The sequence below is a fragment of the Musca autumnalis genome, unplaced genomic scaffold (genome assembly GCF_047663935.1).
Source record: "Musca autumnalis isolate F117 unplaced genomic scaffold, ASM4766393v1 scaffold_2, whole genome shotgun sequence".
Lineage (NCBI taxonomy): Eukaryota > Metazoa > Arthropoda > Insecta > Diptera > Muscidae > Musca > Musca autumnalis.
Genome location: NW_027411755.1, coordinates 117920535 through 117935512, shown reverse-complemented (window position 1 = coordinate 117935512; position 14978 = coordinate 117920535). Strand labels below are relative to the sequence as shown.

The following is a 14978-nucleotide window of genomic DNA, read 5'->3' as shown; positions in this document are numbered from 1 at the left end:
AATTAGAAGAACATAATAAGGAAATGTTCCATAATCGGATTGTGATAGACAAAAAATGCGTTGTTGCGAAGGAGAGATTTATAAATAATAATTTAATTTCATGAGAGAAATATCGTAATTTCGTAAACCAAAATTATGGAAATGTGATATTACTCTGAGAGAACACGAACAAGTCAGGTTAAAGGTTGGCACTAAGTTAATTTTTCTGAAGATTATTTTAAGGGGTAACTCCCACTTGTAAATTTCAGAAAATCGAAAAATGTTTATAGGCTTATTTGAAAGTTAAAAATGTATTGTGTTTTGTATGTAAACTAAGTCCCAATTTACATTAGGCGAGTTTACTTGCGGCAATTGTCAGTTTGTAGGTGAGAGAGGGTGCTGAGAGGCAAAGGGTTACCATATGCCTCACCTCTCTCTCCTACAAAATGACAATTGCCGCAAGTAAACTCGCCCAATGTAAATTGGGACTATGCAAAATTGTTTAATATCGGTCGATTCGTTTTTAAGCTATTGTTGGCACCGACTTCAAAAATGCCGTTTAGAGATAAACGATTTTAATGTTGCGCCTCTAATCACAAAACCAAGATCTATTTAACAGGTCACGTAAGTAGCACAACAACAACTCTATTTTGGCCGAAAATTCTTCAATATGTCAAAATGTTTGTTTACGTTTTCATACAATTTGTTCACAATAACAAAATATTTGACAGATTGAAACCAATCAGCTGGCCGTTTTACGCCACCTTATAATTTCATCATGCACAAAACACAACGGGTTCTTCAGTTTGAACGGTCATATCGCAGCAAATTTTGTTCCGATCAACTTGAATTTTTTGTGACATTCTCTGTGCTAACTGTACTTCACAATAAGTCAATATTTTTTCGATTTTTTTGAAAGTAATAAATAAGGGTAACCACTTAAACACTTGATGTTTCTCTTTGACTTGGATCACGATGTTTTGAGTGAAGTATCGCGTGGCACGAAGCCGTGAATACTATAAAAGCACTCGCCTTTACGTTTTCGTACGATTCACCATTCAAATTCCCTCTTCGTGCTCATCATTGGTATAGAAACAGCACAGAGTTAATTCTTCTGTTCGAAAGATCTTATAACACACTAAAAAACATGTCACTTATGCATCATGCGTGTTTGCATTTAACACGATGTTTTTAGGGAAATAACGAGTGACAGAAAGAACGACATGTCACGTGGAATTGTGTATCTTAGTCACAATGTAAAAATTATTTGAATACAAAACTTTTTAATATCACATATGTTAAACTACGGGATAAAAACTCATAATTCAGTGGCGGAGCGATCTCGCTGATTATAGACTTGTTGTGGAAATTAGTGGATATTAGTATAAAAATCTGATAAGGAGGTGGATTTCAAACACGATGTTTTTAGAAAAACAAAGCGCGTGACACCCTTATATATCCCTTCCTTAGTTCACTCGGTAAATATGATTAAAAAAATAAACTTTAACTCACAGAAAATGTACTGCAGGTACTGTTGCTATAGCAACAACCTCAAGATACACCTTAAGATCGTAAACGAGGCGCTTGGACACACAGTGGAACTGATATAAGATTGAGAAAGAATATACCATCTTTAATTCAAACTGTAAAGATTGTTTAAATATTTAATGTTTAACTCACAGAAATTATATTGCCGGGTAAAAATAATCCATAATCAGTACCGTCACTAAACAATCTGCGATCACAGGGGAAGCCTTGCCTTTGTGATATACAAAACCATCTCTCATATTATGGGCATAAGATACATCTAAAGTTTGAAAAAGAATATCTTCTGTTACCAAAATAACCTGATAACGGGGTGAATCCCAAAGTGCCACATCCACATTGATTCAGATGCCCGACCGAAATACAAAAACCATTCCAGTGCGTTTCTCATCCGCCTCATTAAAAATTACAAATGTTAGACCAATTTTCCGACAAAATTTTACTTGCTTCTCTCACTGACAGTGTACGTGATATGATAAATGATAAGCACCCATACATAGAGGTCGGATCAAAAAATAACCGGGATGTTGTGGAAACAATTGTGGTATAACCGTATTTAGGAAGGCCGAGAAGATTGCCGAAAAAATTACAAATGTGAAGGTTTCGCTCTCTGTGTTCTTCGACTGCAATGGCGTGGCTCATCATGAATTCTTGCCACAGGGTCCTACGGTCAATAAGGAATAATACCTTGAAGTTATGTGCCGTTTGCTCGAAGCAATTAGTCGGAAATACAACGAATTCTGGAAAACCCAATCATGGATTTTGCACCATACACCAGCTCACACATCGATGCTTTTGCGGATGTTTTTGGCCAACAACAAAACCGTTATCATGCCTCAATCACCGTATTCACCGGACTTAACCATCGCTGACGGTTTCCTCTTTCCATAACTGAAGATACCGATGAAAGAAAAGCGTTTTGCTACGATTGAGGAGATAAAAGAAAAATCGAAATAGGAGCTGTTGGCTATGCTAAAAAGCGCGTTTGAGAACCGTTTCGAGTTTTGAAAAAAAACGCTGGTATAAGTGTATTATTGCTGAGGGAGATTAGTTTGTAGAGGGCAAGATAGTTATTGATGAATAACTTAATGCTGTTATTTTTGATCAGGTTTTAATGGTTATTTTTTGATCAGAATTTTGTCTAGGCTTAATTAAGTTTATTAAAATAAAATTATAATTAAACAAAGAAAATATTGAATAAGAAAAATATATAAATAATAATAATCGTCGATTAATGCGAGCCGCCTTGAGAAAGTTTGTATTTGTTGGTGCGTAAACGCAACTCATTTTGCAAATTGTAGCGGGACAAAATCATAGCTAAACTTCTTTACTCTCTCATCAAACTTCACTTAAACTTCTGTTCACACAATATTTTTTTTTTATTTTTTTTTTTAATAATTGATGATTTTATTATACATTAAATGCCTATTTACATTATTTATTATCATACATCTATTTTTGGCATAGCTTTAGAGCTGTTTGCCATATTTTGCATAGATTAAATTCATTTTTTACAATATTTGCGTTTACAATTCAAAAATTATATTCATTTATTATAAGTTTCCTGTATTTAATACAAGCCATTATATATTTGTATAGTGAATCAAAATTCGTACCATTTAAAGCATCCAGTACTTCACTTTCCTCAAGCATATATTTTCCAAAAAATTGATATCTGTATACCGAAAAAATGGGACATACTCCAAGGAAGTGATGTGTGTCTTCTGGTTCTTTCAGATTACATATTGTGCAGAGGACATTTGAATTGTTGTTTCGTGTAAATAGTTGTGCGTTTAAATCAAGTAGCCCACCTCTAGCTTTTATAATCCATCCTGTTGCATATGCAGGTAAATCTTTGGTGAGAGATGGTATATTATTGAATTCTAAATGAGAGTATAGATCATGTGATTGTGAAGTCAATGCACAATTGTAAAACTCGTTGTGTTCTTTAATAATTAATGCATCAATGATCTCCTTACAATATGTATTTATTGGTACAATAATGGTTTCAGACAATTTAGAGTCGATTAGGACTTGTCCGACGGCCTGCCTGTCTGGCTGGTGCGTAATATTTTGTCCAAATTTAGATGATGCACTCAGTAGGAGCAAAGTAGCATCTAACAGAAGGTAATCTTTAAATGATGCTCGACCTTCTTTCCTCTGTATACTGCGGATACTTTATATCCCGTGGACCAAATTTTAATTGCGATAGTTTCCCTAAAATAGACAACTTCAATGGGAAAGAAAAATAAAAGGAATAAAGTTACGTTACAGGACTTAAATAACCCAATACCGGTGGTAAGCGCTGGTGAGACCACAAGCCATATGTCGTCGAGATCACGCGACTGCAATCCGCCTGTTAGTTGTCTTACAGGTGAATGCTTTGGCACTTACAAATCCACTAAACATTACTAATAGAAAAGATGACGATCTCTAGGGACTAAAATAAAGCCAAGATAGGTATAAACCGGTCTACGGCTGATAGGACCAAAGTTAAGGGCGAAGACGACCTACACTGGGTTTTTAAGACTATTGAATATAGTTTGGAGCGAAAAAGTAGGGAACTCCTCGACCAACTGGAAAGACATGCAGAAGAGCGGAACCATGACATACTCCCGGAGGTCATATTACTCAATCTGACCGACGATGAGCTGGACACCACGCTGATCACGACCAAATCTATTAGAGAAGATGAGAGTAACATGGATGAAGGGAGTATCCCAGCAAAATTTGAAGGAAGGGGTTTCATGCGATGACGTTGTTTCATGGCATCTTTTGCATTGGTTCAAACGAATTCGTGAAAGATCCGATCTTTTCATTAGCATTTGAACCAATGCAAAGGAAGTCGTGAAAGACCCGATCTTTTCATTAGCATTTGAACCCATGCAAAGGAAGTCATGAAAGATCCGATCTTTTCATCAGCATTTGAACCCATTCCATCGATCCAATATAGATGAATTTTGTGTTTATTTATACACATTTTTCGAAATCTATAAGATTAATCATTTACAATAGGCTTGATGTTGTCGGAGACTCGAAATCACAACCAACGTTGTTCAAACTCTTGACGTAATGATAATGTCATTGCTAAGGTTTGGTGAAAATGACATGCCAAAGCATTGGTGGAAATGACATGTCAAAGCATTGGTGTAAATGACATGCTTTGGATCCAAAAATGAATAGCATCTTTTGGGGTCCACGCTCATATAAAATTCATCGATGAAGATGCTAAAAACATGACATGGCAGATCCCTTGCACCCATGATTGAATGGCATCTAACATTTTGCTGGGTATGGACTCAAATGCTCAACTGACAGAATAATAAATTAATAACTTCAAAAGCAGAATACCAACGGGATATTGTCTGACAATAGAGAATCCAATGAGACTCCAACCTCAGTCAATGACTGTAAGGCGTATGCGATCACGCACGACACAGTGGAGCCGAAATTTTTCAGCAATTTTCACCCGCTTTCTATGAAAGAGCGAAACAAAGAGAGCATATTTTGTTATTCAATAGCATGTTTGACATTTGCAATACTTGCGTTTTCTAAAACACATTCAAATTTCTGTAGTTCTCTTCTTGGTTCTGCTTTAGGACAGATCTGCCAGTGAAGTTAAAAATTTAAATCACAACAAACATTCTTCTATCTTCGCAAATTCGTGGACGAGTCGGAATTTGTATAGTGAGAAGGAGGTCTTTTTCATCAGATGTGAGTTCATATCTATGAGCAAATTCGAGAGAACTTACCCTCATGTACCTTGACCCGGGAGGATAAGATCTTCCTTGTAGGCCCTGTAGCGACTCAACCTAAAGCCTCTAAAGAAATAAGGAAAAAATTAGAAAAGACGAAACCTACTGTCTCAAGCATCTTAATAAACTTAATCTCTGTCAGGATCTTCCACACAAATTTTCCAAAAGTGCAGTTTAAGGACATGTCTCGGAACATACACATATGGCCAAAATAAACCATAGTTTATGTTTGATATTATGCTTCAACATCAGTTTTTTCTCGAGAAAGATGTGAACTGCTTTACATTTCGAAACTTCTATTTATAGTCAATGATGCAAGAAGCAAAAAACGACAGAGATTGGTAACATTTTGTTTCTGCGTCACTTTTGTCTAAAAGTCCAAAATTTGGTTGGCCAAAAAAATAAGTATATTTTGGATTTTTTTATTATTTACCTATAATCGCGCAAATTTTAATAACGGTTGGTAGTTATTTAAGAGAACAAATAATATTATACAAAAATAGAATAAAAATTATTTGATGGATGGGTCGAAAAAAGCACTATTGCTCTGAAGAGAGGAGATTGGCGTCAAAATTAAAAAATGGAGGAAAAAATCGATAACAGCCAAATCAATGGAAAGGCAGGTGGGGTTTGTCTAAAACACATTGAAATCAAAACATAACTGAAGAAACAAGGTGTAGTCCGAAAAAGACAACAAAAAAGTCCTCCTTTTGCTCTCGCTAAAGAGACCTATTAAATTAATCTTGGGTAATTACTGTTGACAAAGGTAATGTTATATTCACCCGAATAGCTCGGAGAGTACTATGGGTACCTAATTACCAGAATAATTAACAAAAGGTTTTCAAATGTTTTGGAAAAAAAATTTCTTGATGAGGTCCTCGTTCGCTAATAATCATATGGGTTGGTTCGGAAAAACGTTCATGAAAAAAATTGGAGAAATTTCTTCTAGAGCAATGAAATGAAATTAAATAAAATAAATTTATTCGGTAACAATTACGGCAAGATGATCTCAAGGGAAAGAAATTTCATATAATGGCTACAAAAATGCAATAAAACACGGAGATGGCAACCTAATGGTGTGAGGCTGATTGATTTTCCTGGTATGAACTTCATCCAATATACCACATTACAGATGTTGGGACCCATTTCCAATACAAAAACATAATGGACAACACATTATTGCTACAAACATAACAAAAAATGCTTTTTATATGGATTTTTCAACAGAACAACGGTCCAAAACATGCATCCCCATATGTCAAGGATTGGTTCCAGGACAATATAATAAAGTTACTTGACTCGCCTAGGCAGTAATAGAACATGAATCCAATAGTAAATCTTTGCGGATACTTAAAACAGTGCATTGGTACACAATCTTTCCAAAATAAGCATCAAATGTGGAATTTTATAAAAAAAAATGTGGTATTAAATAATTTTTGAAAATTACAGCATACTTCTAAGCAATATGCAAAAAAGAATAAAAAATTGTTCAATATAAAGTTAGAAGCACCAAATATTAATAATATAAACATCCTAAATTACAATCTATCGTAAAACAATTGAATATGTTAATATTAATCATTTCCAAAATTTACTTATTATTTTGTCCATCAATTTTTATGACTTTTTTCTTAATATTGCATTGAGAAGTTTGTTTATCTTAAATATCTACAAAATGTTATTTTTTAAGTGTCATTTATGTTGCAAAACATTTCCTGAATTGCAAAATATTTCCTGAATTGAACGAAAAATTAGCATACTAACGTTTGTACTTATTATTTTGGTCATATGTGTATCTACGTGTATACGAAAAGAAATTAAAGAGCAGACAATCTTATAAGGCCAGTCTGGTTGCAGGTGCAGGACATTTTTCGGAGCATGCCGTTCAATAACATTTTTCAAATCCCATCTCCCAACTACTTGGAGAGGAAACTAATACATATATAATACGAGGGCTGCTCGAAAAGTTTACGGTCTACGTGTTGCCAGGCGCCATTTAACATTGTTTGGAAAGTTTGACAGTTTTTAGCATAAACGTTCTCAGTACGGTTCGACGTACCGCCATGTGTTGGGACTTGAAAAAACCACTTTGCAAAAAAGAAAAATTGAATTTACTTGTGAACATTTTCGTCCAATCATTTTTCTCAATTTTCAAAGTGGATAATCCCGGCAATAGTGCATCGATCAAATTTAATCTTTGTATGTCGATAAAGGACCATCGTATAGCACTATGAAAAACTGGTTTAATGATTTCAATCGTGGCCTACACTCGCAAAAAACGAAGGTCGTGAGGGTCGTCCAAAAACGGACGTTGTGTCAGAAAAAAATAAAGTCGTGCGTGAACGGTTAATGCAAAATCGCCATGTTATATACAGTGAAATAGGGGCATCCTTGGACAATTCTTCCACCAACTAACATTTGATACTGTATGAACAATAGGGTTTTCTTGTTAGATCTAGCAACCCTCGTACTAGCCATATTTTCTGAGTATTTCGGCTATGATCTGAGATGTTCATGGAAACTAATATATATAAATTTATAATCTGTAAATTAGAAATTCGTTCTTCTTTTCGATCACTTCAAAACTACTTATCAATTTCCACAGCTTACTTTAATACTACATAACTTTTTGTTTCATTTTTGACAACTGAACTTTTACAATTTCATGCTTTTTGTAAAATCCTAATTTATTACAGCACTGAAAATTTATTATGATTTAGATTCGAGTTTCATTTCATTATTAGCAGCATCAACAAATGAAAAGCAGTGACGAATTCACATTTTTGTAAAGCTCAACCAAGCGAGCAACCAAAATATGCCGCAATTACAAAGTGAAAAACGTACGGCTGTTAATTTGGCCAATTTTCTTGGTTAGCAACAAACATAAGGCTGGCAGGAAGGCAGACAGATAACCTATAAAAATTACATTCTGATGGAAAGACGACGATATGACAACACAAAGACGCCTTTGGCGTAAAACACTTTGGCTGGCGATGATGACGATAGTAAGGAGAGCTAAGCTACAATAAAAATGACAAAAAAATATGTTTTTTTTTCTCATCAAATAAATTTCCAAGTACTTGAGTTTTCAACGTCCTTTAGCATTGTTGAAATTAAGGCCTAAGCGGTGAGCAGGAAGAGAACTATATACACCTGCATCACCGAGCCAGCCACCACCTGAGCAGTCAACAGTGACAAACTTAAACTTATGATATTGCAAGGGGATGTTGTCATTCAAACCGGAGAAGGATGGGCTTTGGTTGTTTGAGGTGAGCCAGGAAAAGTGGCGATGAGTCTAAATTAAAATGACAGGAAATGTAGTTGAAGGGTGGGTGTGCTTGTGTGTTAAAAGGGAAAATTTACACTGAACAAATGCAATTTTATAAGAAGAAGCCTCATCATAAGCTGCGCCACACAACCACAAGTACCAACCAGCAGCAGCATTCAAGTTATTTGGGTTGCTAGACACGTTGTGTTAGAATGACAACTAAATTAATTAGTGTGGCCTGTAGATTGGACTTCTACTCATGCCTTACAAGGTAATGATTTTTAATTGCTGTTACTGTTGGCGGATATTGAATATATTCATCAGTTACCTACATTCATGTGTCCGTTCGCTAGCATTGCATATGACAGTTTATCTTCTTATTTGAAAAATTATAGGTTAAATTAATTTAATGGGAACCTAACATAAATAAATTGCAATAACGATGTCAATTCCGTACCCTGTTATTTTCCCCAGATTCCAGTGAATTATTGCTAATACTTGACGAACGAAATAAGCTTCATTTGAAAGCTCTTCCCGCAAATTTATTTAATTAAAATGTTATTAAAGTAAAAAAGGGGAGAGCGCTTAAAAGGCTAATATTTACACATTCATAAAAGCAAACGCCGGAAGAACAGACAAACATTTGTCCAGAGGCATAATAATAGCTGTTAGTGTATTAGAAATAATTCCACCCTAGCTACTGCAGGAGGGCTGGTAAGTGTGAGTTTTTAAAAAGAGGGGGTTGAGTGTGATTTGTTTCCAAAAGGGGAGATTTTCATGAAAAGTTGTGTGAGGTGATTTATTATCTTTAAAGCTTAAACCATGGAAATAAATGTAATATTTATTTAATAAGGGAATATTTTCCATTGAAGTCGATGGCCATGCTGGAGGTGCAATTAATGGAGATTGCGAAATATTGATGACTAAATGAAAATGAATATTTAAATTATAACATCAAGCTTATTTAAGGGGTATCCCTACATATCACTTTCAAAAAAATCGGTAAAAATTATATGGGCTTAATTTGAAGTACAGGTATTATAGAGATGCCGCAACAATTTCAAGTCTGTCGGAGAAAAATCTTGTCTTTAGGCGTCACAGATTTTTTATTTTACTGCCCGAAACGGTCATTTTTTTAAATCGAAATTTGATTTTAACAGTTCAGACTTTTTTAAATATATATTTTTCCGTCTCGTTTAAAGACAGGTTTATTAGGCTCTTAAATGTCCACAGGACACTAGGTTGACTTGAAAAGAAACAAGTAAGAAAGTATCAGTCAGCTGAGCCGACAGAGATATACCCTCAGCCAGGTACCCGAAGAAAAAAGTTAACACAATACTTCTGTAGGTTTTTTAGCTGTTGAGAAAATTTTCCAGGATGGAAAGGGCCGCAAAAAACTACATGTTGCAACAAAATTCAGAATGATCCAAAACGAGTGCATTTTTTCCAAACTTTGGGTAGGGTGTACCCATAGGAGTGATCCGATGTAGTACATATTCGGATCTAATACAAATCTGTAGGAAATATTTTTTTTCTTTATTAGTCTATGGATATTTTCTTTATAGACTATATAATTAAATATGTTGTACTTAATTTTCTGAATTTAAATGTATTACAATTTTACTTTTCAATTTACAATGTTTGAGCTAAATCGATTTCTCTCTTAAAGGGTTATTTTACACATTAGCCTGTCTAGGTGGTGCCGGCAGGATTTTCTGCACCTTTTTGGGTCATTATCTCAGGAAGTTTTGACTTTCCCACGAAAAAAAATTACAACGTCGTAACAGGGGCCGCAAGTGCAACCTGCTGCGTCACAAATTAATAAGATCAGAGAGGAGTTGTTAAACTATACTTTTTCCAAATTTTGTGTGGGAGGTACTCAAATGAGTGGACCGATATAGTCCATATAAGATCTCGATCTATGCCTGAAAGTAATATTACCAATAGCAAAGTTTGGCTCAATTCGGTTATTCCCTCTAGAGTTATCATGCCCACAATCTTGGCGAAAAATTTTGAACCTTTGTGGGGGAGGTACCGGAAAGAGTGGACCGATATGGTCTATCTCCGAATTTAAACTAAGTTTGGACCCAACATTTTAACCAAATATGTTGATCCGTTCGAGAGTTATCGTGCACTCCACTACGACACATGGTATTATATGGGTTGTTTGCAGTTTTCGTGCTGATTTCTGAGGATATATGGACTTGCTCCTGAAAAAAATTATATCGTTGTAATAGGGGTAGTGAATACAAGTGGCTGCAACAAAAATTAAAGCGATTCGAGAGCAGGCCTTAAACTGCACTTAAGCAACATTTTGTGTGGGAGGTACCCGAAAGAGTGAACCAATAGGGTCCATATTGGAACCTCATCTATGTCTGGTAGAAATGTCACGATGTGCAAAGTATGGACTAATTCGGTTACTCCCTTCAAGAGTTATCGTGCGGATAATTTTTCCGAACATTTTGGGACTTTTGTGGGGGAGGTACCTGAAGGAGTGGACCGATATGGCCCATCTTCGAACTTAAATCAAATCTGGACAAAATATTTCGATACCCAAAATTTGAACCGAATCGATTGATCCGTTTGAGAGTTATCGTGCGCACCAGCCAGCCAGACAGACAGACGGACAGACAGACAGACAGACAGACGGACGGACATTGCTAGATCGACTCAAAATTGTCTGAAACGGATATCGTACAAACATACTTGGGGTCTAAAACCATTATTTCGATGAGGCACATTTTTGACCGTATCAAAGTGTAAATACCCTCTATAGCCTAAAGGCTGAGGGTATAAAAAGGCTTCAAAATAATAGTAGTAATCAAACTCAGGCTTTGTCTTCTAGCCATTCACATCCGATATGCCTGATGAGCGGAATTAAATGCCTGTGAAGTTATATTGGAAATTATATTGGAAAAATTAATTTTTAGCAAAGGCGCAAACCATTCACAGGGTGACTCAGAGAAAACATATTTAACTAAAATTGGAGAACAAATTGAATCGCAAATTATAATTTATGGTCATAACTATTAAAATAACGGTAAAGTATAAACAATTCTGAACAAAATGAATGAAGGAGGCATAAATACGTGTTTAATATATATCAAAGAGCTGTATTGAAAAAGACACTGAACAGAACAGCCCATTGTGCCAAAACTATAAAAGATGGGCGGACGAAACTTGGCTTAAATTAAAGGTCTCTTGAATAGCAATCAGCCAATATATAGATTTTATCCGAAATCAATTTCAGAGATCTGCATTTTTGCGATCTACCTTGGGCCCACCTATGAAAAAGACACTAAACAGAACAGCCCATTGTGCAAAAACTATAAAAGATGGGCGGACGAAACTTGGCTTAAATTAAAGGCCTCTTGAATAGCTATCAGCCCATATATAGTTTTTATCCGAAATCAATTTCAGAGATCTGCATTTTGCGATCTACCTTGGGCCCACCTATGAAATATATACTGAACATAATAGCCCACTGTTCCAAAACTATAAAAGATGGGCGGACGAAACTTGGCTTAAATTAAAGGCCTCTTGAATAGCTATCAGCCCATATATAGGTTTTATCCGAAATCAATTTCAGAGATCTGCATTTTGCGATCTACCTTGGGCCCACCTATGAAATATATACTGAACATAATAGCCCACTGTTCCAAAACTATAAAAGATGGGCGGACGAAACTTGGCTTAAATTAAAGGCCTCTTGAATAGCTATCAGCCCATATATAGGTTTTATCCGAAATCAATTTCAGAGATCTGCATTTTGCGATCTACCTTAGGCCCACCTATGAAATATATACTGAACATAATAGCCCACTGTTCCAAAACTATAAAAGATGGGCGGACGAAACTCTCTGCAGATCTCTGAAATTGATTTCGGATAAAACCTATATATGGGCTGATAGCTATTCAAGAGGCCTTTAATTTAAGCCAAGTTTCGTCCGCCCATCTTTTATAGTTTTTGCACAATGGGCTGTTCTGTTTAGTGTCTTTTTCATAGGTGGGCCCAAGGTAGATCGCAAAAATGCAGATCTCTGAAATTGATTTCGGATAAAACCTATATATGGGCTGATAGCTATTCAAGAGGCCTTTAATTTAAGCCAAGTTTCGTCCGCCCATCTTTTATAGTTTTGGCACAGTGGGCTGTTCTGTTTAGTGTCTTTTTCATAGGTGGGCCCAAGGTAGATCGCAAAAATGCAGATCTCTGAAATTGATTTCGGATAAAATCTATATATTGGCTGATAGCTATTCAAGAGACCTTTAATATAAGCCAAGTTTCGTCCGCCCATCTTTTATAGTTTTGGCACAGTGGGCTATTATGTCAAGTGTATATTTCAGAGGTGGGCCCAAGGTAAATCGCAAAATGCAGATCTCTGAAATTGATTTCGGATAAAACCTATATATGGGCTGATAGCTATTCAAGAGGCCTTTAATTTAAGCCAAGTTTCGTCCGCCCATCTTTTATAGTTTTGGAACAGTGGGCTATTATGTTCAGTATATATTTCATAGGTGGGCCCAAGGTAGATCGCAAAATGCAGATCTCTGAAATTGATTTCGGATAAAACCTATATATGGGCTGATAGCTATTCAAGAGGCCTTTAATTTAAGCCAAGTTTCGTCCGCCCATCTTTTATAGTTTTGGAACAGTGGGCTATTATGTTCAGTATATATTTCATAGGTGGGCCCAAGGTAGATCGCAAAATGCAGATCTCTGAAATTGATTTCGGATAAAACCTATATATGGGCTGATAGCTATTCAAGAGGCCTTTAATTTAAGCCAAGTTTCGTCCGCCCATCTTTTATAGTTTTTGCACAATGGGCTGTTCTGTTTAGTGTCTTTTTCATAGGTGGGCCCAAGGTAGATCGCAAAAATGCAGATCTCTGAAATTGATTTCGGATAAAATCTATATATTGGCTGATAGATATTCAAGAGACCTTTAATTTAAGCCAAGTTTCGTCCGCCCATCTTTTATAGTTTTGGCACAGTGGGCTATTATGTCAAGTGTATATTTCAGAGGTGGGCCCAACGTAAATCGCAAAATGCAGATCTCTGAAATTGATTTCGGATAAAACCTATATATGGGCTGATAGCTATTCAAGAGGCCTTTAATTTAAGCCAAGTTTCGTCCGCCCATCTTTTATAGTTTTTGCACAATGGGCTGTTCTGTTTAGTGTTTTTGTCATAGGTGGGCCCAAGGTAGATCGCAAAAATGCAGATCTCTGAAATTGATTTCGGATAAAATCTATATATGGGCTGATAGCTATTCAAGAGGCCTTTAATTTAAGCCAAGTTTCGTCCGCCCATCTTTTATAGTTTTGGCAAAGTGGGCTGTTCTGTTTAGTGTCTTTTTCATAGGTGGGCCCAAGGTAGATCGCAAAAATGCAGATCTCTGAAATTGATTTCGGATAAAACCTATATATGGGCTGATAGCTATGCAAGAGGCCTTTAATTTAAGCCAAGTTTCGTCCGCCCATCTTTTATAGTTTTTGCACAATGGGCTGTTCTGTTTAGTGTCTTTTTCATAGGTGGGCCCAAGGTAGATCGCAAAAATGCAGATCTCTGAAATTGATTTCGGATAAAACCTATATATGGGCTGATAGCTATTCAAGAGGCCTTTAATTTAAGCCAAGTTTCGTCCGCCCATCTTTTATGGTTTTGGCACAGTGGGCTGTTCTGTTTAGTGTCTTTTTCATAGGTGGGCCCAAGGTAGATCGCAAAAATGCAGATCTCTGAAATTGATTTCGGATAAAACCTATATATGGGCTGATAGCTATTCAAGAGGCCTTTAATTTAAGCCAAGTTTCGTCCGCCCATCTTTTATAGTTTTGGCACAGTGGGCTATTATGTCAAGTGTATATTTCAGAGGTGGGCCCAAGGTAAATCGCAAAATGCAGATCTCTGAAATTGATTTCGGATAAAACCTATATATGGGCTGATAGCTATTCAAGAGGCCTTTAATTTAAGCCAAGTTTCGTCCGCCCATCTTTTATAGTTTTGGAACAGTGGGCTATTATGTTCAGTATATATTTCATAGGTGGGCCCAAGGTAGATCGCAAAAATGCAGATCTCTGAAATTGATTTCGGATAAAATCTATATATTGGCTGATAGCTATTCAAGAGACCTTTAATTTAAGCCAAGTTTCGTCCGCCCATATTTTATAGTTTTGGCACAATGGGCTGTTCTGTTCAGTGTCTTTTTCAATACAGCTCTTTGATATATATTAAACAAGTATTTATGCCTCCTTCATTCATTTTGTTCAGAATTGTTTATACTTTACCGTTAGTTTAATAGTTATGACCATAAATTATAATTTGCGATTCAATTTGTTCTCCAATTTTAGTTAAATATGTTTTCTCTGAGTCACCCTGTGAATGGTTTGCGCCTTTGCTAAAAATTAATTTTTCCAATATAATTTCCAATATA

General features: G+C 35.9%; 1 protein-coding gene across 4 annotated transcripts in view; it reads right to left on the bottom strand.

Moving 5' to 3' along the window:
* The window catches only part of BicD (Microtubule-associated protein Bicaudal D), a 90129-nt gene that overhangs the window by 63120 nt on the left and 12031 nt on the right, over positions 1–14978 (bottom strand). The window lies entirely within an intron of this gene.